Below are 26490 nucleotides of genomic sequence, written 5' to 3'. Positions count from 1 at the left end.
CCCAGCCAGGAGATTTGCCTGTTGACTCATGCGGAGCGGTGTCATCAGCGGTGGGCGAGGAAGGAGAGGATTTGGTCTGCGTTTGGGTTTTTTCCCTGCAACTCCTCAGTGTTAAAGATCAGCCCAAAAGGTTGTAACTCTTACAGCTGGGATCTGCGGTGATTTTGTTTCAAGTGCCTTATCGATCCTTCCTGTCTTCATTCCTAGGTGGGAACGTTAATAGTCCCCGTACTCAGGCAGGAGCTGGATATCCTCCGTTCTCCCTCTGCACCGTTGTTTGTTCCTTATTTCTCTCCCGCTAACCCCTTAAATAACTGCTGTTATGGTAAAGTTATCATCGCTTGTGTTGGCACCACCCCAGATTGGCAGGGGCGCTGGTTGGTGCCCAGGTATTTGAAAACACATATGTTTGCAAATGTGCAGAGGGAAAAAAAAAGGAGCAAAGAAAAAGACGAAATTCAGTTTAAATCCATCGCACCGTGGGACCTTTGCAGTCGCTTGTCAGGCCTACGTCCTCGTGGAGGAATTAAGGACGAGGAAGAAGTTTTGCGGATGAGCCTTCACTCGTTGGACCTGGGTGGGGGACGCTGTGCAAGAGATCACAGGCTTGATCAGGGCATTTAGAGGCTACTGGGAAAGAAGGGGCAGGGCCTGACCCTGCAAACGCTGGTGGCGGGAATAAGTCTCAGGACTACAGTAGCTTTTACTGGTCCTGGTGGGACACCGGCGAGCAGGAGTGGCTCTCCTGTAGGCCAGCAGATGTGATGGGCCTGCTGCGGTGGAGTCACAGCTCCTGGGTGGCAAGCTAAGGCCTTCAGAGCTGTTTCCATGTGGGGAAGTTCATGCGTATGCAAAGTACTAGTCAACATGAAGTTACTTTTTTGGGTCTCTCTTCTTTGTTTTAAAAAGTTTCTAAATATATCAAGTGCTAGAAGTTTAAACTTAAAAAATTGACCAAGGAAGTTATTTATTTATTTATTTATTTATTACTTTTAAGTCATAATGGTTTCTTTACTTTGTGTATTATATGTCGGCACTCTTGCTATTTCCTTATTCGTTTTGTTTTTTTCCATCTCCCCTCTCTGTTACTAATTGTTTTACACTGATGGAAGGAAACGCGCCGTGAGACCAGCCATCGTTACGCGAGGCATTGCCGTGACCTTCAGCAGCGAGGCTGGGTTGGAAAAAGCCCACAGAGTAGAAAACATCAACCAAGCATGAATGGGGAGAAAAGAAATGGCGATACACCGACTGGGTAGCATAGTAAGCAGTCCCGGGCCGTGTTGATGGACCCACATTGACTTGCTGCATTTCGTTGTCTAATTCAGCTTCGATTGCACCTTGAATTGAGGAGCAAAGTGTTGTCCCTGTCCTTGGGTTGGGGCCTGAGAGTGCGTTGTAGGGCGATTTCGCTGTGTACGTGCTCTACTCTTGCACCCTTTCCTTGGTGTCCACTTTTGGCTACTGTTGGGCACCAAATATTGGGTGAATCAGACCTTTAATCGGACGTGATGGACTCGCGTGGACCTTCTTAGAAGGCAGCAAGGCTCGCGAGGGCATGGGGACGTCGCCGTGTAGAGCAGTTTGGAGGGCTGGGGAGTTGGAGAGCTTCCTTGGGAGAGGGAATTTTCTCCATTTATATGTTCCTGTAGGTCCCCAGCTGCAGTCATTGGATTACAGCAGTTCTGGAAAGCAGAGGAGTATAATGAAAGGTAGCTATCGAATTAGGGGGAAAAAAAAGAAAAGTTGGGAGGGGTCTATTTGTGCCATGCAGATATGAACAGGGCGCTTAGGAAGGTGCAGCCTTCTTCTGCCTGGTCCTTTGGTTTCCCGTGTCTGAAATGGTGTAAAAACGCAACCCACCTATACACAGCATACAGGGATGCACGAGTAAAAGCTCTGAGAAAGGACAAAGTATTTCCTCAGCTCATAAAAAGAAATAGCTGTTTTGCTAAGTTGCAAGGAGGGGGTGCCTAGCCTGCCTTTCTTCTACAGTGTACCGTAGTCTTCCTCTGAGAGAAATGCTGAGGGGCTGCTGGTGTGTTTGCAGTCTCCAGAGGAACGACCAGTTTTCACCTGTAAGGGACTGGCTGTCCGTTTAAAACAGTGATTCTCCAGCGCTACGTGGGTGCCCTTGCTCCTCGTCGCTGTTACGTAGCCGCTCTGACACACGAGTGCGTGCTGCTGCGGGAACTCATTTTCATGTTTACGTGCTTAATGATTTGTTTCTGCAACAAAGTTAGTTTTAGATTTTCTTAAAATCTTTCTTTCTTATTTTTAATTTAAGCAGGAAAGTTCACTTGCAGAGCTGGTCTCTGTTTTAAGATTGCATTTCCGCCCCCCCCCGAAGTCTGCAAATAACGTTTTTCCCCAAGTGTCCTGCCTCCCCACCCTACGCGCTGCAAAAATCAGGGTACTTTTGCTGCCAACTTAACTTCTGGAGTAAAGTAGCACTGTGCTTTTCTGTTCTCCACCACTCAGATTCCTCCCGCAGTTGAGGACAACATGAAATAGTGGAAAGGATGAGCCAGCAGCCCTCTAAGCATAAAGGCTCCATAATACAGAGCCAGTGGAAATGCCACCGTTATTTAAGATGAGTGATAGTACTGCAAAGTCTGAACGCGATCCTTCAGTGTCGCCTTGTCACCTCCTGAGCTTTAACTACGACTAGCCCTGGCTGAGGTCTGCCTTCATTTGTATGCCAAAAATGTGCGTCGGGTTTGCAGCTTTGGGGTCCTGCCTTTGCTGGGTGCTCGGCTGAGCTGGCTGCGAGTCCAGGGCATGGTTAAACTAGGCAGTTTCTGTTCTGTGCTGCTGCTGTGTCTTTGCGGCAAGTTCACGTTAGTGTGTTTTCTTATGTAAGTGCTTGCTTTCTGAGTTAAGTAGGGTATTTTTTTTATTAATTCTGAAGTGCAAGGAAAAATACAGAACAAAAGACATGCAAGCCTGTAAGAATGTATGTGTATGTGTGTGTATATACATGTATCTTATATATATACACACACACATATATGCTTACATCACAGACTTTTGCATATCATTTGGTAGTGATGCCTGTCGGTGTCTGCGACTGAGTCCTGCCTTACGGTACCTTTTGCCTGGCTCGTTGCAGCCACTGATCTCTGCGCGAACTGAACCGGCTAGAAACGATCGCTGCTGAAGAAAGTGCGTCGAGATCGGCAAGAGCGGGACGGGTTGCAGGCAGACCGCGTCAAGCGCAAGCGCCAGGCGTTGGTTTTGGTCCTCCTCTGCGTACCGAAGGCGGGCTCACCCTTAACTCTCGTTTTTCTTTTAAATGCATTAATTGTCGTTTTGGAGACATTGCCGCTGAGCGCTTTAGAGGCAGTCTCCGCGTTCAGACCTCGCGTGTCGTTGGGCAGCGCTTGGCCCAGGGTGGGCGTCAGCCGCAGTGGAGCATCGCTGGTGCGGTTTGAGTTTTTGGAAACCTTTTTTGGTTGAGTTTCCCAGTGTCACCTACCGTCACCCTCTGAGTGCCTCCTGGTTTGAATTCCTCACGCTTGGCAGCTTCGGGAGGGAGCAGCACGAGAAGATAAGTAGCGGCCGAAATCAATAGTTAGACACTTAGAGGCGTATCTCACCGATGAATAAAATCGCTCTTTGATTGCTACGGGAGGAGCGTCTGCCCGGCCTCGGCCAGATACTCCCCAAAGAGAAGTGGGCCACGTTGACCAGAGCCCCCCCCGCGCTTGCCGAGAGCGTGTGCTGTCGTTGCAGCAGTGACTCATCTCCGTGAGGACACATCCCGTTCCCATGCCTACGTGGGGGGAGACATCTGGCACGGGTTTCGGAGCCGCCTAAGAGACGCGGCATCCTCCGGGTCTGCTTGCGGCAGCCGAGCAGCTTGGGCTCCTGGGCACCGTGGAGCGGCGCTGGCAGAAGATGTTTGTCGGCGCAAAGCAAAATAAGTGTTTTGGGCAACGCCAGCGCGGTATATATGGACTGAATTATCTCAGGGATTTGTTGCTGTCATCTGCATGCAAAAGAGCGGTGACTGTGACGGAGGCTTCTTAAAAATACCCGAAGGACCCAGCTCCCGTGGGTTGTACTTCTGCATCCGAAAGCTGCTGCTTTTTCCTTCGGTCCCTTTTTTTTCCTTGTTTTGTTCCCAGATATGCCAGATGTGCTGGAAAAGGGGCCTTTTTAACCAAAAGGCTGTGAACGGAGACCGCCCGATACGCATCCGTTCTGTCTTCCAGCACAGCCAGGGACCTGTGCAGAAGATTTGCTCGGGATCTGCACAGTGGTAGATGCTAGGGTTTGTTTTAGAAGCAATATGGAAGGAATTAGGGTGAAGCGTTGTATTCGACTGCAGTTTGACATGTTTCTTGATAATATGTCATAAATAAGAAGCATTTTCTAACAAAAAGACACAAACCATCGGGGACTGCAGTAAACGTATGGGAAGCTATGAAACTGTGTATTAGTCACAGTATCTTCTGGCTTTGCGGAAGGGAGTTCTGTTTTTAGCAGGAGAAAGCTCTGTTTATATGAAGATCAACATGATTTAGTGGTTAGCGACCGATTGTAAGGAATCGTTCCTTAATAAAATAACTACCAGCAGAACTGCAGGAGGAGATTAGGATTGCCTCATCGAGGATTTACGTTGCTGGGATTTAAATAAGCGTATCCTGCTTTGTGCAGATACTGTGAGCAAGTTTCTTTCCTCCTCCTCGTCACCAGCTGCTGAGGAGATCATCTGAGGAGGCTGGAGGCAGTTGCAGTATATCCTTTTACTGCCCCGGGTATCCTTTTCCTGGCCAGGAGACGGAGTCAAAGAATTAAAAAAATATATCTGTTCTTTATGAGCAGGGTTTTTTTCTTCTCTGTCATTGGGGTTTTTTTTTATTTTGAAGGACTGTGAAGTTCACAGAGCAAGGAAAAGAGTGGTGGAGCAAAAAGGAGCGTCAGTGAAAAAGCTTGATCTCCGGAACAAGTTGTTTCTGAGGAAAAGTTGAGTAATGCTTGGTTTGATTTTGTTTTGTTGTTCTTCGTTTTTTTGGCTTCAGAGTCAGTGTTGAAAAATATCTGCCAACTGTAATTATTTTCCTGGAAGCTCAAACGCGAAGCCTGGTTTTACTGGCAGCCCGGAGGAGGGGAGGGGAGGGGAGGGGAGGGGACCCGGCGCAGAGCAGGGCCGCCGCCGCGGAGTGACGGCCGTGGCAGGGATGCTTCAGGTGCACCGGCTTGCTGCTAACGAGATGAGCGCACGGCGTTGCTTTTGGCCCAAAGCGGTGAAGCGACGCTGCCGGGGCACTCGTGGCAAGCTAGCGATTTGAGCTGCTGCTCCAAAAGCCTCCCCTAGTGTTTTTGCCCATCTTCCGCCAAAAGCTGTGGGCGTGCGCGTAACCTAGCGCCGAGGTTGCTTTGGGAGGAGCCCGCGTTGCACACCCCAGAACCCCCTTGGTCTTGGTCCCTCTCGCCGAGAGCTCGCGGCACGTGCGCCTTCCAGGCTTGTTGCCCATCGCGTGAGTACGGGAGACGTTCCGATGCGATGCCAGGGACGTGGGGACCTTCCCAGCGTTCCCGCCGTTGAAGAGCGCGGCGGCTGGCGTTTCGGGTTTGCCCTGGGCGCGCGCCTTCCCCGAGCAGCGCGGCTGTGGCGGGAGCAGTTGACCTGGCAGCGCAAGGTGTAGGCAAGGCGGTTGTGGTGGGACCGCGGAGGACGGCAGTGTTTCCGTGGTGTTCTCAGGAAGTCTCCCGAGAGCGGTGATGGTGCCGGGCACCATCTCAGCTTTGCGACTGGTTGTGAATACGAGGAAGGGTGAATAACTCATGTGGGGAAAGGGACGCTCTCCTTCCTCATCTTTTTGTGTGTGTGTGGCAAAAGGTAGTTTTTCTCTATTTGCCTGTCGAGAGTAAACCTCGTGCTTTATAAATGCGTTTCAGGTTTATTTGTCTGCTTAGGCAAGTCAGCAGACCGGATTTGGGGGAAAGGGCCTTATTCTCAGCGCTGAGGCAGGACTTTAAAACGGGCGGTTGCTGCGAGGCGTCTCGACGCCCGCGTTGTGTTACTGCGTATTTAGATGCCGGCAGCGCGCGGGCACCTTGCGGGTCGCGCTGGCGAGGTGCGGCATCCATCGCCGTGGGGCACCGGGCGGGATTCGTACCGAGCCGGCTGCAGCTCCCTCCCTCCTCCGTCCCCACCTCCTTCCCCCCTTTTTTTCCCCGTAGCAGGAGGAGGAGCTGTTTCTGTGTTCAGGAAAAAACGGCAAAAAAATCATTTTCTTCTTTTCTAAGTCCCGAAATATTTATTGCGGCGTTTGCTTTTTCTCCCTCTGTTGTTTCTTCGGGGGCGCGAGCGCGGGAACGAAGCGGCCCGCGCCCCAGGTCTTGCAGTCACCGCCTTCCTCCCCTTACTTGCAAAGCAAGTGCTCCACATCTTCTGCTTAATAGTAGTAGCAGTAGTAAAACACCTCTTTAGTTCCTCAAGTTACGTAAGAAGCAGACCACGGACTGAAAATTGTAGTTTCTTCCCACACTCGCGTTTTAATGCTGCTGAATTACAATAGCGTGCATTTTTAAACGTGCTTTTGTGGCCTGCGGTTGTTTTTATTCGTTGATTTCTATGCTTGTGGAAGACATATAAATGCAATATTGGTATTAATGGCATGAGTGGTTTCCCAAAATATCTTCATTTGCTTCAGAAATCCGATATTTCTCTAGCAGCAGAATAGTGGAAACGGATAGGAGCATGCTCTCTGCAAATACTGAAGGATGCCCTGTCTGTTGTTAAAGGAACTAACCTGGTTATTAAATAATTGGGGCAGACATTATATGTACAAATATATATATAAAAATATATATCAAAAAATATTTAATTTAATAGAACAGTTTTCCTGAGGGAGTGCCTTTTCATTGAGCAGGTTGTCGGACTTGTAAAAAGCGAAACATTTCTATGAAAAAGGAAGTCCTGCAGGACGTAACGGTAAGAGAGGACGCTGAAAAGCGTGCATATGTATTAGGAGGTTTCAGGTACGGATTTGCTATTGTAGTAAGGTTTCTGGTGAGGCAGCAAACTAGGATAATCTTTGACCACATGAATAAAAGTACAGTAATGGGTGCTTATAGATTCTAGGGTGCATATATATATCTTTTTTAGAAGTTTGAAAAAATTGAAGGCTTTTTTTTGCTTTATATTTCTTACTGCTTTCTTTGAAGAATAAACATTTAAGAAGCTACTGAATAGATGAATTTCCCATATTATTATCCTGCTCTTCTCTGAATATCATGGCTGTTTTCACTTCGAGATGTGTACATTTTCAAGTGAAATGCAGGGCTCGTGGAATACATACAAGTATTGAACCCCAAAATGTTAAAAGAGTAAAAGCTAGGAAGTTGGGAGCATTTTACTCCCTCTCCTTCTGCTCAGCAAATTTTTGCAGAATCACAGTTTACCGTATCAGCTCTGAAATCATAGTTGCTATTTTCAGTAAAAGTGCTTTCTTATTGCATGAAAAGGTGGCACTCCGTAAGCGCCAGCGCTGTTAACTGATTCGGTCACTATATTCATGGTGATTGATTATGTTATCTCATGCCTTTCGCTTCGTGAGAGATTATTTATAAAGCACAATGAATAACCTGTACCACCACGATGCCTGGTAGGCATCATTTTTTTAAATGATACGTTAAAAAGTCACATACTTAGTCTGCTAAACTTTACTTTTAACTGTTTGCACTGCAGTAGCTTTGAGGCCTTGACTGACGCTCCCCACTTCTTCCCCAGTAAGTGCGCTTGGGGCTGTACAAGCTGGACAGGACGGGATGCTCTTCCCCCAAAGAATTTTTACTGCAGGCTCTTCCTTGAAAAATAACATCAGCTTTACCTTAAAAATATCTGTATTTACACACTTTAAAATTACAGATTTTTCTTTATCCTTTTTGCCCATGTTCCAATTAGATATTTTATATAAAGACATCAGACTTCAAATGCAGCGTATTGCTATTTAAAAGAGCAAACTTAGTGTCAGAAGTTTTAAAATGCCATTAAAGAAAGCCATCGCTGAGCAGGTCTGACATATATACAGTCCTGTAAGGAAATCACTCCAAAAATAGCCAAATCCCTAAAGCTTTAAGCCTCTTTTTGATCCACGGGATTAGTGGAGATTTCCATTTTTGCATGGTGAATTTTTTGGCTGTTAGGGGTGCGTCGGGGGAACCACGCGTTTATGGCAGAAACGTTGCAGAGGAGCAATATTGCTCCTGACGGTGACACGAGCCCGGGCCTCCAAGCTGGTTTGCAGGAGAGATGCCTAATGTAGACCTCTTGGTTTGGACTTTGGTCTTGAATTTGGAGGAGAACCCTTTGGTTATTTAGTCGCTGAGGTAGGTAAAAGCCTGGCTATTCGATGAGCCAAACCAAGCTAACAGTTGAAGCAGTTTTATTAACGTAGAGGATTTGCGATAGAGCCGTTTGTTGGAGTCTCTGCTGGTCAAATGGATGTTCTCGTGGTGCTGCAAGAAACAGCACCTCACGCCCCAAGGGTGGGATTGCAAGCTCGCCGATGAAGACACCGCTTTTCTTTACCTTCTGTGACACGTTTAAGATATTTTTGGCTAGTACAGAAGTGAACGCTGACTTTTGTCTTGGGATTTGCCGCGCAGCTCTCCGCTTTGCATGCAGCGTGCTGTCCCGCGTTGCTCTTCCCCTAGAAGCCCCCCCGAGCACCCTGCTCGCGAGGTCTGATGGAGCAAAAGCCAAAATGTCTCTGCTAGCTGACAAACGTCTGCGCAGATCTCTGCAGGGGAAACCAGCGCAGATGTCCGCAGGGAGAATCCCGACATCCGAATGGAGCTGTTACTCTTGTACCCGTGTTGCCTCGGAAGAGGGAAGGTTTCGGCACAGGGTTTTAATGAAAATCTGCTTTGCACGCGGTGGGGGAGCCGGCTTGTGTCAAGGCTCTGTTTCCGCATTGATTCTTCCAGAGAGGAAGTAAGGTGATTTTTGCACAATATGATGTTTCGTAGAAAAAGTCTCCTCGGTATAACCCGTAGTAAGGTGAGCCTGGCTTGGCTGGTCTCTCGTGACGTGCCTTTCTCTAAGGCTGATTTTAGGAGGACGTTTTGAGCACGATGGAAACGAAGGTGAAGATGGCTGCGGAAACCCCAAACGGGAGCTCCGTGCTGCGGCAAGAAAAACGAAATGTGGAATAAGAAGAGATAGGGCCTTAGTGGTATTTAGCAGGGGAAAAAATAGATGTTTTTTAAACCAGTGCTTTGGTCTGTATTCATAACGTTATGCCCAGTCCTTTGTGGCAAAAGCTTGTTCTCCAGCAAGAGCTATTTGAAACTTAAAACCCGATGATTAAAAAGTACCAGGCAAAAGAAATGCCCAAATAAAGCAGAGGAACTGGCAGAATCACAAAGGCGTATCGAAAACAGCATCTGCAATTTCCATTTGTAAGTGCGAGGCGGTTTCGTTAGCCCCCAGAGTTCAGTGTTTTAATTTTATCTCCTTCTCCATCTTTATTGTATGTCACAAAATCCGCATAAAATAAATATTTTAAGGTGCAGAGAAGTCCGGTGAGACCTTCCTGTCAAACTCTGCTCGTTCTTTTAGTATCGAAAGCGAAAAGCAAGGTTCTGCTAAGCAGGTAAGGGCAAAATGTAAAGCAGTGGTAAAGACAAGCAAGCAAAATCTTGTGTTACCATTTTTCTGTGATTTCAGATGGAGCTACTCTTGCACTGTTTTGCTTGAGGTAATTGCTTGGCAGTTTACTATCTGCAAGAAATAGGATAGTTAATATTTATGGATGATGTGGACAGAACTGTTTTTTTTATTTAGGTTTTTTCCATCCACTGTATTGTGAAGGACTAGCAGTAGAAGCCTACAAATAGGTAAGGTAATAGCACCTGAAAATGTCTCTACGATAGCTCTTTGCTCTGGGCTTTCCAGCATGTGCAGTCTCCCACTCGTAGGTGGTTGGTAGTGTGCAGCGTGAAAAGTTCTGCCTTGCATAATAAGCGTATTGTCAGTGCGTCACAAATGCTTGGCTTTTAATTAAAGCAAAATATTTCCAAGCAATGCAGTGCTGCATACCGAGGTGTGGAAGATGGTGCTCTTCGTAGCAGGTAGCAAGCTGATGCTCTTGCACAACTGTGCTTTAATTAAAAACCCCTATGATTAGAGGTTGCAACCAGAGAGACTTGCTCTGTTGCAAGAAACGTCTTGTCACTTGAATCCGCTGCTCAGCAAGCCGTGTTAAATGTATTAATGATACTTTTTCTTTTTAATCTGATGGGGAAACAGCATGGTAAGCATAATCCTAATAAGGTGCAGCTATTTCTTTGTTTGGCGTCTGGAATATTGCTGTGACTTCATTGACCCAAAACATCGAGGCTCAGCTCAGCTGAGGCTCCTCGCTGCTGCTTGGCATCAAGAAAAAATTACATAAATCTGGAATGTTTCTATAAAAACCAAAGTTTCCTAGGTTTTCTGAAAATTCATCCGGTGTCGTTGCAGGTCCCCTGGCTTGGGGGGTTTGCTGTGCATGTGTTGCAAGTCGTGACTGGCTCTTCCCACCATCTTTCCTTATCCTGCAGGCTTTTAATCGTGTTTCCGTAGAGGAAAACTGCAGAATAGTAGAATATCCTACTTCTCTTATTTAGAAAGGCCGCAGAATACTGTTCCCCCTCCGCCTCAAGGGGAGGCAGGTCGCGTTTGGATAAATATCGAATCAAGGTCAATGTCTTGGCCGCTTTGGTACAAGTTAAAAGGGGTTAAATCCATGGAGTTTTTAGAATCACGGGAAATAATTATCAAAATTGTTGCATATATGTGTGTGTATATGTATGTATATATATGCAAATATATATAGGGTGGGTGTAAATGTATGTGTATATGTGTGTGTGTGTATATATGTATAAACAAACATCTAAGGAAGAAAGCTGATCTAGAGTTTTATTCTGTAGAGATTTTTTAGGTTAAAAAACCCAGTCTGAAGTGTTAACCTGAAAATAGGAAGCTGAGTTTCCTCTCCCCGCGAGCTGAGCGCGTGCGGGGTAAGCGTGTGGGACCAGCAGCGATGTGAACTCCTGGGTGCCAGCGTGTTGGTGTGAAGCCTTCTGGGAGCGAGACCGGTTGGCTGCTCGTGTGTGTAAATGAAATGTGTGCGTGGATGGTTACGAGATGCAACCGTGGTCACCAGTGCATATCACTGCGTATCCGTTATGTCCCTCCTTACTCTCATCTTGCAGTACAAACCAACACAGGTGAGACCTTTTTGCTGTTTTGCTGTTTTTTGTTTTGCTCTTTTTTTCCTCATTCAGGATGCAGACCTTCATACGATAAGTAATGAAATGAGGGCAAGAAGTAAAGTATTATGGTGCTGACATACCTTGAAGTATTATTTTCTGTCACAGTTTGCAGTGTTCTGTTGGCTTAATCCCAGCTCTGTTGTTGTCATTGAGCTGTTTACAGCACAACCCCGGCCGCAGCTATATTTTATTCCTTGTAGTCTGCGTTACCGTGCGCTTGTCAAGGTAAGTCTATTCCAGTATCAAGCAGCTTAATTGTCTGGCTTTTTTGTGGTCCTTGGGATTCTGCGGTCTTCTCTGGTCTTGCTCAACTTGCCTAGTTTGGTGATGGCCATCGCGTGGAGCTCTTCCCTGGCCCCTTTTTCCTGGAGATGCAGTTTAGCCCATCTCTGTATCCAGCAAAGAAGGCTGGTGCATGTTCTCAGGGGTGGAAATTTAATACTAGTTGGGAGGAGGGAGGGAATTGATGAAGAATAAATAGAGGAGATAGACTTGAGGACCATTCAGATCTCCTAAGTTAGGTCTTTGCCCTGAGCTGTTCCTGGAGGAATCGTTTCCCCCCGGTGATGATGAGGAAGCCTAGTCTTCCCAGACTAAATTTGCTCTACAAATAGCTCCCTCTTTTTATCTTTAAGTTAGACTGGATGACTTTGTAAGGTCCCTGCCAAGCCAGTTTTCCAGGTTTCCAGGATAAAGTCCCTCCAGGATACTGTCATCTCCAGGTCCTTCCAAGATAGCTTTTGAAAGCTCAAACAAGAGCTGCGTTTTCTTCATCCAGACAAATAAAATGAGCACACTGAGGAGGCCCAGGTTTTCCACAGCTGAAGCCGTGTTAGTTTGGTTTGGGTATAACATGCTTCTCTAGGTGTTTCAGGACTCTGTCGTTAATTCTGATTTCAAACAACTCGTAAGGCTGATAGAGCCATAATTTCCAAAGCCGCCTCAGAGCGTTTCCCACTCCTCCCTTTAGCTGATTTATGTGGAAAATTGAGTGTTTTTCCCTGGTAAGCTTTGAACGAATCAAGCGCTCGGTATCCTCGCACACCGCGGGCAGACGTGCTAAGCACCGCGACGTCCGAGTCCTGCTGCCTGCAGCATCGCCAGCTGCACCGTGGGTACCAAGTTACTGGGGCTACGCGTTGGTTTTTCTGTAGTCAGTTTGGTGGCTGAAAGAAGCAGGACTTGTTCCTTTGGAAAGCACGGTCGCTGCCCGCGGTCCGTGCGCACACGTTCTGGACTCCCTTGCTTTGACTCCCGCGTGCGCCGTCCGCGGCGTTGGTGGGCCGCGCGCGCTCCTGGGCAGCGAGCCGGCCCCGGCTCCGGGGCACGCGGGCTTTTCTGAAACCGCCGGGGACAGCTGCGTGTCGTGGTGAAAGCAGAGAAACAGTAGGTTCTAGCCCAAACTGCACATAAAAAAAAATCAGGCTATTTCTCCAGTAAGGCACTTAAGCAGTCTTAACTAGAGCTTAATGCTCCTCTACGCTTTTATCAGTTACTTCATAGACTAAAATGCTCTGGTTGCATGCAGATGCATCTCCGGTGTCAAATGTAATAGCAACAATCATTTGCTTACTGGTATGTCTGCAAAATACTTATTTACATGGATCAACTCCCTTGTATTGAGTTTCTGTTTGGGGAGGATTTGCACCAATGCAAGTGGATTGCCCAGCGTAAACAGAGGGTCATCGGTGAGCCTGCGGTATATGAGCGTCCACGTTATTTCTCGTGTCAGAATTTAGCTTAATATTATCACCTGATCTTTGAATTTAGCAGTCCATATAAGATCTTTTTATTGCCTAAAAAGAGCCTAGAAACCAAGCCGGTGCCATTATAGCCTGTATTCTAGCTCGTGCCCTCGGCGTGTGTGCCGTCTGGCAGATACCTTAGCAATTGCAACTTTGGTTTTTGCATCTTGGGTAGTTTTATAGTTCGATCTCTGCTGCTTTCTTGGAAACTTTCTGCTTTTGGGACGATGACCGCTGTGAGTTTTGGCCCGTACCCGCAGCCGGCGCGGGCCGACTTAGCCCTGCTCCCGTTGTCCAGGCAAAGTTGAAGACCTGCCTCGTGGAGAGCAAAGCAGCTCCCGGGTTAATTCTCCTGCCCCTATGCTTTTAACTTCTTTCACCCAACTCAGCTGTCAGAACAATATAGTTGCTAAGCAACTTCTTCACTTTTTCCTCATCGCCGTGGCATTGCTCAGCTTCCCCCGTGCATCGGGGGCTGGAGGAGAGGGGCTCTGCCGTCCCGGCAAGGAGTTGGTGCTTCTCATGCTGCGTGAGCCGATTCCTCCTAATTCCTTGGTTTCCTGGCGATCAGGTACGGTGCATTGCAAACAGAGCTTGCTCGTTCTGCCTGCAGCTAAAGTCGAGGGGTTTTTATTAAAAGCTCAGAAATCTGCATAGATCTAGCCTGAAAATCCACCGTATGCTGCACAGGGAGCTTCCTTGGGCAGTCCAGTTATTTTGCTTGCTTCCTTAAAAAAAAAAAAAAAAGTAATGACTCATTAGGAAAATCACTTTTCAAGCAACACATGCGTGGTTTTCAGTGCGAGGGGTTTTTTTTGTCTCAGCGTCTGGGAGGAGAGTGCTCAGCCTGCAAATGCGGCGCCGGGGCCTGCCGGGAGCCGAGCGCGGGCAGGCTGTGTTGCTCCCCGCGCCGCGATGCTCATTGGTATTTCGGAAGGCCTCTTGCAGGGCTGGTGCTATAAATAGGAGAGCACGATGTCTTAGCGCGCGGCGAAGGAAGGGAGCGTTATGTTAGAGAGGAAGATGAAACAATTCCTAGGCAGAATGTCCAGATTTTTTTTCCCCCCTTTTTTTAAATTTAGGGCGTATTGTGAAACCTAAGTAAAGGGAAGACCAAAGGAAAACCCTGCAGTTCCAGAGTGACTTGTGTTTTAATTCATCTTAAAATTTGTCCTTCTTGCAAGCAGATCGCGCTGGGTAGGCAGGCTGTGTTTCGTGCCCTGGCGCAGCGACGTTGCAGGGGCAGCCGTGAAGCTCCCCGGACGGCCGCGTCCCTGCTCCCCGGGCCCATCTTCACAAGGCTGTGGCTGCACGGCAACGGCATCTCCCTCCTTGCTCTTTTTTTGCTAAAACCGTATTGATGTTCTGAATTCGGTCATCCGAATTTCCAAGCTCTGACTTCCAGCCCGGTGAAGTCGGGCCCGTTTGTGAGCGCGCGGGGGTGAGTCACTGCGGCCGGCAGAACAGCGTCTGGCCGTTCCTCCTGAACACGTAATTCTTCAGTTTTCCAAACTGTGCTCGAAGGGGAGGTGTGGGGAGCAGAGCGCTGTGCTAGGCGTCTCGGCTCGACGCTCCCTCGCTGGCTCGATCCTAGTGACGTCTCCACGGCGAAACGTAGGCATCTTTAAATAGTGCATTTTAAAATAGCTATTGATAAGTGCTCAGCTATGGTATTGTCATTCAGTTGCACAGAATATGCCTATGGGATGGCGATGGAAAAATACAGTATCACCGCCTGAAAAATTTATGGTCTTTCCGTGCGTATTGCTCTCGAAGCTGATTTTCATGCAACCGTATTTATCAGTTGTCTGGAGCCGTATAATTTACAGGTGTTATAAATGATGCCAGCGTTTACAATTATATTGTTTCGTGGGAGGAATCTGCCAGGAGTTGAATCCGGTTCCAGTAAATTGGACCCTGGTAGATGTTATTACTAACCAATGACATTGAACCAACTTGCAGCTCGTGCGCTCGTTACTCAGCCGCAACCGTCGGCCTCGCCTGGCTGCGGGGAAGGTGCACAGTCCGTGCACATAGCTGCACTGCTGAAAAGATGGGTTGAGTGGGGCAATCCAGTATTAAACAGGGTCTTCTTTTTTGCATTACAAAAAAAAAAAAGCAAGGAGCAGTGCTTTCCTCAGATAGGAGCTGGATGGGACTTGGGGCTTATGTGTGTGGCTTAAAATTTTTCTCAGTGCTGCTTTACTTTAATTTAAAACAATAAAAAATAAAAAAGTTCCTGAAATTGTGAAATGCTTTTGCCCGAGGGAGGCTTGTGGGAGAGCCGAGCCTGGCCTGTTTGGCCGCACCGGGTCTCCTGGAAGCAGTGGAGCACCTCGGTGTGCTGTGAGCAGCCCTGGCCGATGCTCTGCAGCTCGGAGAAATTCAGTGCACGGGCTAAATCCGGGTCTGGGGGAACGTGCTCCATGCACGCTGTTTGTCTGTCCTGCCGTCCGAATCATTCCCACGGTTTTTCAGAATGAGGTTTTTGCATTTCAGGTAAGTGCTGGGCTTACCGCGAGCTCGGTCCCCGGGACCGGGAGCTGCTGCTGGTGTGTTATGATGGGAGTGTTTTTGTATCTACTGAGCTTTTGGTGAACTCGTGCTCTGATTCAAGTGGTAGCTTTTGGAGAAGTGCTGGGGTTAGCAATTCTTTTCCTTTTTTTAAAAGCTCTCAAATCCAATGTATTTTGAATTTAGATTCACTGTTGCTTTCCTGACATAAAAGCATCTCTAAGAGAGCCTGCCTGCTGTTAGGATTCATGAACTTGTGTTTTTTTTGCTCCTCCTAATTTTAAAAAGAAATCCTTCTCGCACTCGAAGCTAAAAGGGGGAGAGGGAGGCTATAAAGATATTGCAAAATTTACTTTCAGGAAAGCAGCTGCTCTTTTTCATGTGCAGAAAGCTAAGAGTGGGAGTAAAGGGGCCAAGGAGCTTAACGTCTTACAGCTGCTGGCTGGCCGCGTGTTAACTCTGGACGCAGCTGCCTTGAAGGTTCCCTGTGGCCGGGAGCCTCACGCTGGCCCGTGCAACGGTCTCCCGGCCCGAGAGCCCCGCTGGGGTCCGAGACAGCTCGGCTGGACGAGCTATTGCTGTGAATTCTTGCTGGAGGTAAGGGGGGAAATGGGTAAGAATGAAGAACGATCAAAGATAAAATGAAATTTAACCAACGTAAGGTTACTTCTAACAGTATTAAACGTGCCGGGGCTAAATACTTGGAGATAGGTCCCTAAGGAAGGGGACGGTGTGACACGTAGCGCTGGGTAGGGCTATATGGTTGCTTTACAGGCGGGTTATTAAAAACCAAACCAATTCTTTCCCTTTTGAGTATAAGAGCTGTTGAAATGCAACAGTTGTCGTGTAGTTTCTGCACCAGTGTCAACAGCCATAAGTCAAAAGGAGGTATTTTAAGTTTGGAGGTGGCGGCAGCTCAGGTGACTTTCGCCATTCCTTGTTGCTTCTGCGGGTGGCGTGGAGAGGCACGTGCTGTCTCTCGGCCCCTTACCCTAATTGCAGTATGTAATAAAGTACATGCTGGGCCCTGAAGATCTTAACGCAGTGGGCATAGAATCAAAAAGGAGCAATATCTGAGCATTTGATTAATAAAGTAATCATAAGGAGAAGTTATTGCTGGCAGAATGCAAGTGGCGACAATAGCTACCGGGGGGTCAGCTCTGGTGGTCCCCGTCAGCAGGGGTATCTCCGTGGAGCTGCTGGTGTAGCGCGAAGCAACTGGAAAGCCCCGCTGAATCAGGATCGTCTTTCCGGTGTCGAGAAGCTGAAAATAGCCGAGCGGGTGAGATTTCCGCGTGTCTGCAGATAGTGTCTGCTGTCCTCGGAGTGACGAGAGGTGCAGCGGGGGCGAGGGGAGAGCCGACCTGGCTGGTGCCTTCCCAGCACTTACATGCTCAGCCCCTCCTTAAAGCCAGCCGGATACCATCCCTGCTGCTCTTTATTCTTGCTTTTCCAATTCTTCTCAATTTTTTTTGTAGTTCATATTTCTGTTTTCTTCTTATTTTGTTCCACTCTTTTCAATCAAACAGTGTTGCATTGACTTTTCTCCCCATGAGTTTCCCTTCCTTGGGTGAACGTTTTCTGGCACTCTACAGAGCTTGAACATGTAAATGTCCAAGTTGGAAAATGTTGGCGTGGGTTATCCACCAGTCATAATCCTGTAGCCATTTGTCTTGTTCTGGCAGCACTGTCAATTCTTCAGAAAGTCCTAATAAGCTTTAGTTGCTACAGACTGCATATAATGGTATTTGGAGCCTATTTCATTATATGTTTCTGCTCTGCTCCTGCAGTTCAGCAGACTGTGTTTCTTTTTTTTCCTGCTTTGTATGACTTTCTCTCCCTGCTGCACAGCTCCTGTGAGGCTGTAATGTTCTCAGCTGGTCTTTTTATTTTTATTTTTATTTTTTTTTTGAGAGAGGTTGTGGGAGAAGGCTTCATTTGCTGTTTTCTTTCAGGATGATTTCCTCTAACGTGTTCATGTAGTGCATGCCCCATCAGAGTTGTTTCACAGCTGCAGGACCTCAAGGCAACAGTTTATCTCCCAGACTTTGGAAACTCCAGCATGGTCCCACGGATAGACCGATGCATGACCTGCTGCTCCTCCTTGGATGAGTTATGCTCCATACATTGTGTGGAGGGAATCGGGAACAGTATTTGAAAAGTCTTTCGGTGGTTCTTGGCCCTAGGAACTGCTTTCCATTTCAGTTTTGGTAGTGAACAGGGCTGATTAGCTGGGAGCAACCTCTGCAGATGTGGACTGTGAATCAGAGCTCTTGCTCGGCTGCCTGATCTTTGCATCGGAGCAATAACAAATGCTCTGATAGTGGGTCAGGCCTCGCCGTGATGACATCCAGCTGACGCTTAGCCGTGAGCAGCCAGTGGGTAATAACACGCAAACCAGCTTTCTGAAATGACATTGCGTCCTTGACCTAACTGCCCCTCGCTTCAGGGCTGCATTGCTTTAACTGAGCTGGGCTTCGCGGGCAAGGCTGAAAGGCTGAAGGAGCCGTTCTCGAGCCTCTTTCTGTAACAAACAGTGCTCTGGAAGCATAATTCTGCGTGGTGGTTGTTTTAAGTAAAAGTGGCTGATGCCCGAAAATTGTTTATACCACTCAAAAGAATTTGGTTTAGATCTTCTTTTTCAAGTACCCGGGCTCAGTTACGCACACATCCACTCAGCGTTGTGACCACTGAAAGGAAAACCCTCCGCTGCTTGCTTTATCGGTACAGCGTTTATGGAAACGATGAAAATGTAACTTAGGATGTTGCAAAACTCAAAAAGGTTTTGAGCTCAATAGGAAAGTATTTTTGCAAGCGCTGAGCCTTGAAAGTACCACCATCAAAGCAATAAATGGGGTGATTTGTCCCCTCTTTGAAAGAAGGGGACAGATCACAAGAGGATTTTGCACTAGTGGTGACACGTTGCTTTTCCTCCCTGTAGCTCAGCTCCTCTGACCTGTGGTTTTTCAGCAACGTAGTCTTGGTTGGACATTTCTGGACCTCTCCTGCTCCTGAGCAGAGCCTTCCTTCTTGTTTTCCCTCCAAACACAGATTTCTAGGGTAGGAGGGGTAGGCCATGATATCCTATCTGCTTGGACATCATGTAGAGCTTGTGGAGCAAACCATATGAACACAAACATTTGGCCGCTGTGATCTTCAGCACCCAAAAGCCTGATTTCTCCTCCTCAGTCTTGAGGAACAAACCCACTAACCGTGTGGGAGCAGTCATCAGCATAGTTCTGGGGAAAGGAGGCTGAGGTGTGACTCTTTGGTTCGTGTTTGGTCTGCTATTGGGAAATGTCTTGGCTGTGTCAAAAAATTTCCCCAAAGAAATACTGAAAGCCATAGAGAAGTTCACAACAGCTAGGAGTTTGGGTTAAACGAACTGCTTTGCTAGCTTTTATCATTCTTTTGAACTGGTAGCGTGGATGTTTTTTCAGCCTTAGAAGAGGCATGCACATGATGGGGTGTGTTTGCACACATGTGCTTTGGGGAGTCCTCCTCGACCTGGAAGCGCCCGCTACCATGTTTTCGGGCCACATCTGTGCGCCTGTTCCACAGTTTGTGTTGTCAGGGCAGCAAAGGAAGATTTCCTTTCTCCTAAAAAGGAGGCCCCTTTAAATTGTTTTTTGCTTTAACTGCCCGGAAACAGCAGAGGTGCATATGGCAAATGCTTCCTTGCTGACACATTAGCAGCAGGTCCCCCAGTATCTCACTCCCCTTGGCTCATGCAGAGCTGAGTTGTTTTGTTTTAATTTCAACCTAAGCGGCATACGAAGCAGCTTCTGCCACAGCTTAATATGGAGAGTGCGTTGGAGGCAACCGGAGGCAGATCCCAGGCTCCGTACTGCTCCGGAGAGGTCCAGAAGCTCCCGTCCAGCTTGCAGCTGCTTCCCCGTTCCTCTACTCTTCTGAATTTGGCCAAACTTGATGATTTGCCAAACAACTGGGGAGCGAGGAAGAGTCTCCGGGTGAGTCCTGGAAACGCACAGCATGACCAAAGAGCGTATGTTCAGGGCAGATATCACAAAGCGTGCTAGAGGGACCGAAGGGCGTTTCCCAAGGTGAGATGGGATGATCCCAGGCGGTGTAGGTTTGGGGGGCGATACTTGGGGAGGTAGACTAATTGTTGCCGTAGTTGTGATCGTCGTTCAGGGATGCAGCTGGGGAGCTGATGAGGCCTGCCGTTTCATGGTTGTGTGTTTTCAAGGATTTTCTAGGGGACAGCCAGTGAGCTGATCGTGGGAGGACTTCTTATTGCCGAGTTGCTAGAATCAAGGGTCGAGAGAGCGATGGCTCAGAGCTGCTAGAATAAATCAATGGGTCTGAAGGAGGATGAGACCCGGAAAGCACAGAGTTACAGATAATTGCATTAGAAGTCCTTGTGCTTAAAAAATGAATACAAGTCCACTGGAACTACTTTATCTAAGAGAAGAATGCATTGAAATATGGAAGCTGCCATTATGTGTTAATGGCAAGATTTGTCTCGTGACATACTTAAGACGGTGCTACGGTGCTGATGAACATTTGCCTGGCTCGTCTGGACATCTTCACGTGACCTGTGCGTCACTGGGCACCGCAGGTATTCGGTAATCATGCTATCATCCAAAGTCTGTCCTCTGATTGCCCAGTTATGGTACGGCCTTGTGTTCAGCTCCTGGTGTCAAGGAGACATTGCATTTTTCATGACACCCAAAGTAAACAGGAGATCAGCTGGTGGGGTTGAAGAGGAAGAATAAATCTCTGCTCTCTGAGCATCACTTTGCACTGCCACCGCCACTTCGGGTTTTTCGGCCTTAGAAAAGGCATACATGCGATGGGGTGTGTTTGCACGCATGTGCTTTGGGGAGTCCTCCTTGACTTGGAAGCACCTGATATGGGCATCTGCGCATATCAGCAAGGTCAGTTTGGCTGAAGGATGGGACAAAACAGGGAGGGAGACTCCTACCTGCACCCCCAGCCCTCTGGGAGTCTGCACGTCCCTTTCCTAGACGGTGTGGCTCTGCTGGATTAACAGTGTTTGATCCCAAAAGGTACTTGTATTGAAGGTTTTGAAAGTTGTTAATCACTGCTGCCCACAGAGGGGCAAGATTGTGTCTGCACATCTGGAGGCGTCTAGCAGAAATAACTCTGTGGTTATTTGTGATCATGGTGGCACATGAGGAAGAACAAGAAGTAATTCTGAAAGGAAACAAAAGTCTGGAAGAACAAAGAGTCAGGGTTAGACCCCAAGTCTAAAAATCCTTTGTATGTCTGTGCGTGTTAGATACTTGCTGTTTTTATTGTTGAAATCAAGAAATGAGTGCCTCTCATTTTTATGCGCTAAAGAGCGTAGGAGGCTTGGTGAGCCACTGCTTTTTGGGAAAGGGGCGATCCTGGAAGAAGTCTGCTCCAGGCCGAAGTTAGAGTTGACAGCACAGAGGTGCACCTGCGGTTGCTGTTGGGAAGAGGGGCCTAAGGAATTTAGGAGGGTGAAGTGGCCCTTTCCCAGTGCGGTAATTATCCCTCCAAGTTCTTCTCCAAAGCAGATGACATTTTTGTGTTTGTGACGCTGCTACAGTAGCTACATTTTCTTTTCGACTAACACTAAACGATGTGACTGGCTAGGTGTAATGGTATTCTGGCTTAAATTATCTTTGGTGAGGCAAAACAAGGGAATGTGTTGTCAAATGGAGAGACGATGTTCAGACGAATGCTCAAAAGCTTACGTTGAATTGCTGCAAAACATTGCGTAGATCACTGTTCCTGTACCTTGGGGCCTTTTATTCTATACCTCGCGCAGTAAAATGTATCTTGCTCTTAAACCATGAAGACGAAAATAAAATTTAATAGGAGAGCTGAGCTTATTGTTGGTTTTGTTTATGCTGTAGTGGCGTTTGGGCACCCTACCTGCTGCGGTAGGTCTCTACGGGAGACTCGCGTATTGAGAGGACTAAACCTGTTTTCTCAGTAATCCAGTCCAGTATCGCACCGCACAGCGGTGAGCCTGACCTAGCTCGGATACGCTCACTGGCAGAGGCCACGCTCTTTGAGGCTGGGATTACGGGAGGTGCGAGGACTGAGCCACGGGTGCCTACGGATGTGTCTATGGACTTGAGAACCTCAAGTTGAAGGAAAGGAGAGAGTAATGCTGAATTGTAAGAAAAATGATGCTTCAGCCAGTTCGCTAACATTAAAACATGATTTATCCATCCTTCCTGCAAGAGGAGGATGAGGTTGGAAGGATTTATTCAATGGCGACTTGGAAATAACACGAGGAGGCTTCTCGTGTTGTCGGGATGGACGAGCTAACCAGGGTAGCAGAGCTGTAGCTGTGGCAGAGCGATCGCTGTGCATGTTAGCTTAGTTTCGGTGATTGACCTCCTGGAAAAATATTTCAAGCTATAAACCTCACAAGCCTCCTGCCCGCCGCCGTGTCAACTAGATCTGCCAGTGTCGCACAGTACAGGCCCGGTTTACTTTCTCTCCCTGACCTAAGCAGGTTGCAGAGTTGCTGTAGACGTTGCACACTTCAGCTCCTTTGGAAGTAAATCACAAAACAGTCTTTCTTCCACGAAATGTGAGTTTTAGGAAGTGACCTCAATCCATCTGAAGCCAGTGGAAAGAGTCGCATTGTCTTTAATCATGTCCCTCAAGCTGTTTTCTGCTGTTATCAATCATCCACCTCTGCCCGTAGCACGGAGCAGAAGTGCTGTGAGATGCTATAGTAACCCACCGCCTCTGAAACACAGGCTAATCTTAGATGAGTTTGATAGCAAACGCTGTATCTGAACACGTTTTTGTCTTCTGGAAACCTCTCCACTGCACCTCTGTGATATCCTTGTAGCAGCAATAACAATTGCTCATACAGAAGTGGGAGATATTGAAAGTGCGCCTAGCTTATTTTCATGCAGTCTTCTATTTTTAATGAAAAGCCCTTGTTTTCTGCAAGGGGAAAGAATGTAGGATAAAGGTCCTGTTTCTTTGGAAATTTTGGGAGAGTAGCATCACCTGCTATGGTAGAGAAAAGCTGTAGCACAAATGCTGAGCAAGGAAAGGGATGTGCAGGTGAAATATGTTGTATGAAAACTTTGCTTTCTCACCAGAAACACACCACTCCTATGCTGTTTTCCTATGTGTGCAAGGAAAAAAAAAAGTTGCGATATTGCCAGCTTATAATCTTGCAGTCTTATCTGTCTTCAGTTTTTGTCTATTCTTCAAGAAAGACAAAAGTTTTTCATTAGATATTTAATTTGCTTGCTTTATTGATGGTGATAGTCTTCCTGTCACTACACCTAAGATATTTGAGGTTTTTCAAATAAAAAAGAATAACATTCAAATAGCTTTTTTTGGAAACAGGAAAAGCTATAGGTCCTGGGGCTCACATCTCTTGCTCATGGATTTTGGTTGCTGGGCTTGCCACACTAGCATTACTTTAACTTCACCCTGTGTAAATTGACTGGAAGATTGCATTGTGATTCCCCTTCCCTTTCTCATTTTTTATTTTGCTGTGCACCGCATGAAGTCTCAGGTGTGGGAATCGCTAGTACCGCTTGCCCTTGTGAGAGTGGATGGGGAGAAGATGCTCACTGGATCTATCACATTGCTGTTGAGAGCCGTTCGATTGGGAAATTGCTTGTTGCTTTAATAGGTCAAAAAGCAGGTATTGGAGAATGCAAACCAAGAAAACGGGAGGATAATTTTGCTCATAAAAAATGGTATGATAAGCCTCAGAGGGGCAGTGGTGCAAAGCCTGTCCTAAAATAGAGCAAATAACCCGACGGTGCTAATTAGCACTAACTCCAACCAAGCCTTCCCTGCTAGGAAGAAGGAGGTAGACGAGCTGCTGTCGTTTGCTAGCTATTCTCTTCCACTCTCAAATCATGATGTTCCTGTTTGTTCTTCAAAATGTGTTGAAAATACCGTTTCTGCAGAGCGCGGTTTCACAGGAGCAGATATATGCAAATTGTGTTTCAAATAGCATTTCCACCAGCCTGCTGGTAACTTAGGCGTGTTGAGCGTGGTGGGATATTACTGCAGCCTGGGTGAAATGCTGTAAAACACGGTGCGCTTTCTCTGTATTTCCGTGTGCATTACTGATTTTATAACACCGCGCTGATTCTTTGCCCTTTTAGCAAGATTATTGTAATGCTGTATTCACCTAGCTGGCCTCGGTGTCGGGTTTCCAAGAGGACAGAAATGTGGCAATAAATATGGGAATTTTCCATCATGGAGACAAACAGATTTCCTAGAAGGGAAGAAAAATGCTTAATTTCATGGCTGTTAATATAAACAGGATATATAAACATATTTTGCCTAAGCGCTCAAAGGAGCTGAATCTTTCCGGCTCCAAAATACCAGTTTGTCAGTTTAAGAACAAAATTCCGGCTTTTCTGGCACAGATAACTGAGGATAACGGAGGAAGAGGGATATCATAGGGGGGAGCTCGCAGGTGCAGACTTCTGAGGTCCCTCGTGGAGTGCACATTCATAATCTGCTTTCTTCTGGGGGAAAAAAATCAGATGAAAGTCAAGCAGCCCTATTTCTTGTAGGAAATAAATATAATTATATCAGCAGTAAGTGAAATCCTTGGGTTCTGCCTGGCTGTTCTGGCTGTATTATAGAAAAAGCCCGTGTAGTTTTTCTTGTTTGTTTTTTTTTTTTTTCCTTCCCATGGTTTCGCAAAACTTATTGCTTTGATCTCTTTAGCTTTGTGAAATTTTAACCTGATTGCCTGTGTGATCACCATGGAAGGAAACCTCAGGTGTATGTGCGGCCTGAGGAAGAAGAAGATGAAAGATTGCTTATCTCAATGCAGTAAAGATGAAAACAAATACACCTGTGGTGGTAGAATAATTAACAGTCATTTGTGGTAAAGCACGGGAGCCCCTCCGTTTGATGCCAATGGTCGAGTTTTCAGCTATGGCAGCCAAATGGTTTTGTCAAGGATGCAGCCTTGTACGTGACTTTAGGAAGAAAAAAGGGGGTGAGATGATGAAGAGTGAATTAATGAAGTGTGAAAGAGCTGGTAGAGGAAAAAAGGATGTAGACGTGCTCCAAAAAGGGGGGGGGGGGGAGGAATTGAAGGTTTAGAGTGGCAATCTCTATTCTAATAATTGAGCTCCCCTTTTTGAACATGCTCAGGAGAAACTTGGGGGTAATAAAGTACTCCATCTTGCACCACGTATATCCTTTTTCCGTTGACCTACGCATAAGATGTTCATCTCAACTGCCGCATTTTATTTGGGGGTGGCGTAGATGCTTTTGATCTGCCTAAGAGTTTTTTCTCGCTAGCATTTTGCGGATCGGAGCTTGCAAATTGCCTCTCAAAGCTCGCTAATTAATGATGGTGGGTGGTGAGCATGAGCTGCAAATGGGTTGAGGTTTTCGTATTCCTTTTATTTTTGGCTTCTGAAATCCGTATGCCCCCCCAAATGCTTGGGAAGACAAAAGGGAAAATTATATTTGTGGAAAAAGTGGGGGAGGAGGCAAGAACAGTTGCGTTGTTCTGCTTTCATCTGAAGCACCGCGCGTCACATCTCCCAAACGCTGTGTCGGCATCTCAGTGAGTTAAGCTCAGCACTGGGACCGGTTTCGGAAAAATATCTGAGTCTCATTGCAGTGGGCTTCTGTGCTCTGAGGCCAGAAAGGTTCCCCCAAGACGCAGGGCAGTGTAAGGCTCATGAGCGTCAAGGTGTCGCCTATCTCAGATCTTACCCTTTTTGTAAAATTAATGCTGCTTTTTGTTTCTGTAAACATCCCGTACTGATTCTGTGTCGTGTTAGGTGTCCATGTCCCAGTGGCATTTGTGTCACTACAGTATATTAACAGTAGTCCAAGATTACTAAAGGCCTGCACCTGGAAATGAGTGTTGGTGGACTGAACTCGGAGATCATTTTGGAGAAGCTTGAGTAGCCTAATTTATTGGCACCGGGAATACTTGCCTAAACTCTCCAAGTATTAACTATTGGTAGTTTTGTTGTGATCGCAGTTCTTTAATCTAAAAGGTAAAACTTTCTGTTTTGATATTCCTCTTTGTTTCCTTTAAGCACAGAGTGCCTTCAAACATTGCCTGTATTTTTTTAGTAAGGGTGGTGTGTACTGCCAAAATACCAAAGGAAAGATTTGAGTGAATGAGCGGGAGAATGTGTGTGTGTGTGTTTTTGTTTTTTCCCTTCCCCAACGAGCTTTATGCCTCTGTGCTTTTGTTCTGTATCTCTGCTCCAGGTTGCTTCTCCAGCACCCTGGTCGTGGAGGACAGGAGCATCACCTTCCCGGGCTCGTAGCCACGGAGGGCAACTAACCAGTGGTTAAAGCACAACCCTTTTTTTGGTGTGGCGGTTCATTGTTTTCCCTTACATGTCCTTTTGCAGAGACAAGGTCGAGATGGCCACATCCTTTTCCCTTGGATTCGCTAAGTGATGAGGAATCAAAGCTGTCATTTTCAGCCTCTACTTACCTTGAGGTTGCTGCTTTGATTTGAAACGTGAAAGGGGCTTCTGGGGCTAAAAACATGATCGTTTTCCCCATCATCACTATTAGCTCGTCTATTAAAAGCTATTATCTTTAAGCAAATTAGCATCCTCAAAGAAAATTAGCATTCCACGCATCTCATTTACAGCCCACTTACTGATTCCCCTTCCCGGTCTGCTGTGTCTCCTCCGTTCCCCACGCCTCTGTGCATCTTGACCCGTATCCTGAACAAGCAAAGCGTGGCTAATGCTTTAAATCTTTATGGATCCTCTTTTTCGCCCCTCAATAGCGAGAGGAAGACCTTTTACCTTAATTCGGCTGTCATGCTATTTGGACACGTTTGGAGGCAAAATATTGTCATCCGTGATTCTCACCGTTTTGCAAAAACATAAGATCAACTAATACAGTTTAAGTAAAATGACCGTATCGTAATAGTTATTATGCGTGGCAGTGTAATTCAGATGGCCTGCTTAATATACTGACTGCTTAAATATACCAAGAGTGA

At 46.8% G+C, this 26490-nt stretch overlaps 1 protein-coding gene across 2 annotated transcripts in view; it reads left to right on the top strand.

Moving 5' to 3' along the window:
- C8H1orf21 (chromosome 8 C1orf21 homolog) overlaps nt 1–26490 on the top strand; it is an 86477-nt gene that overhangs the window by 7614 nt on the left and 52373 nt on the right. The window contains exon 2 of one of the 2 annotated variants that reach the window (XM_064515574.1): nt 9803–9855. The exons of the other annotated variant lie outside the window; for it this stretch is intronic. The gene's annotated coding sequence lies outside the window, so the exon portion shown is untranslated. The remainder of the gene's footprint in view (nt 1–9802; nt 9856–26490) is intronic. 2 annotated transcript variants of the gene reach the window in all.

This window comes from Dromaius novaehollandiae, chromosome 8 (genome assembly GCF_036370855.1).
Source record: "Dromaius novaehollandiae isolate bDroNov1 chromosome 8, bDroNov1.hap1, whole genome shotgun sequence".
Lineage (NCBI taxonomy): Eukaryota > Metazoa > Chordata > Aves > Casuariiformes > Dromaiidae > Dromaius > Dromaius novaehollandiae.
Note: the sequence above shows the minus strand (reverse complement) of the source record. Positions and strands in the feature narration are given on the sequence as shown.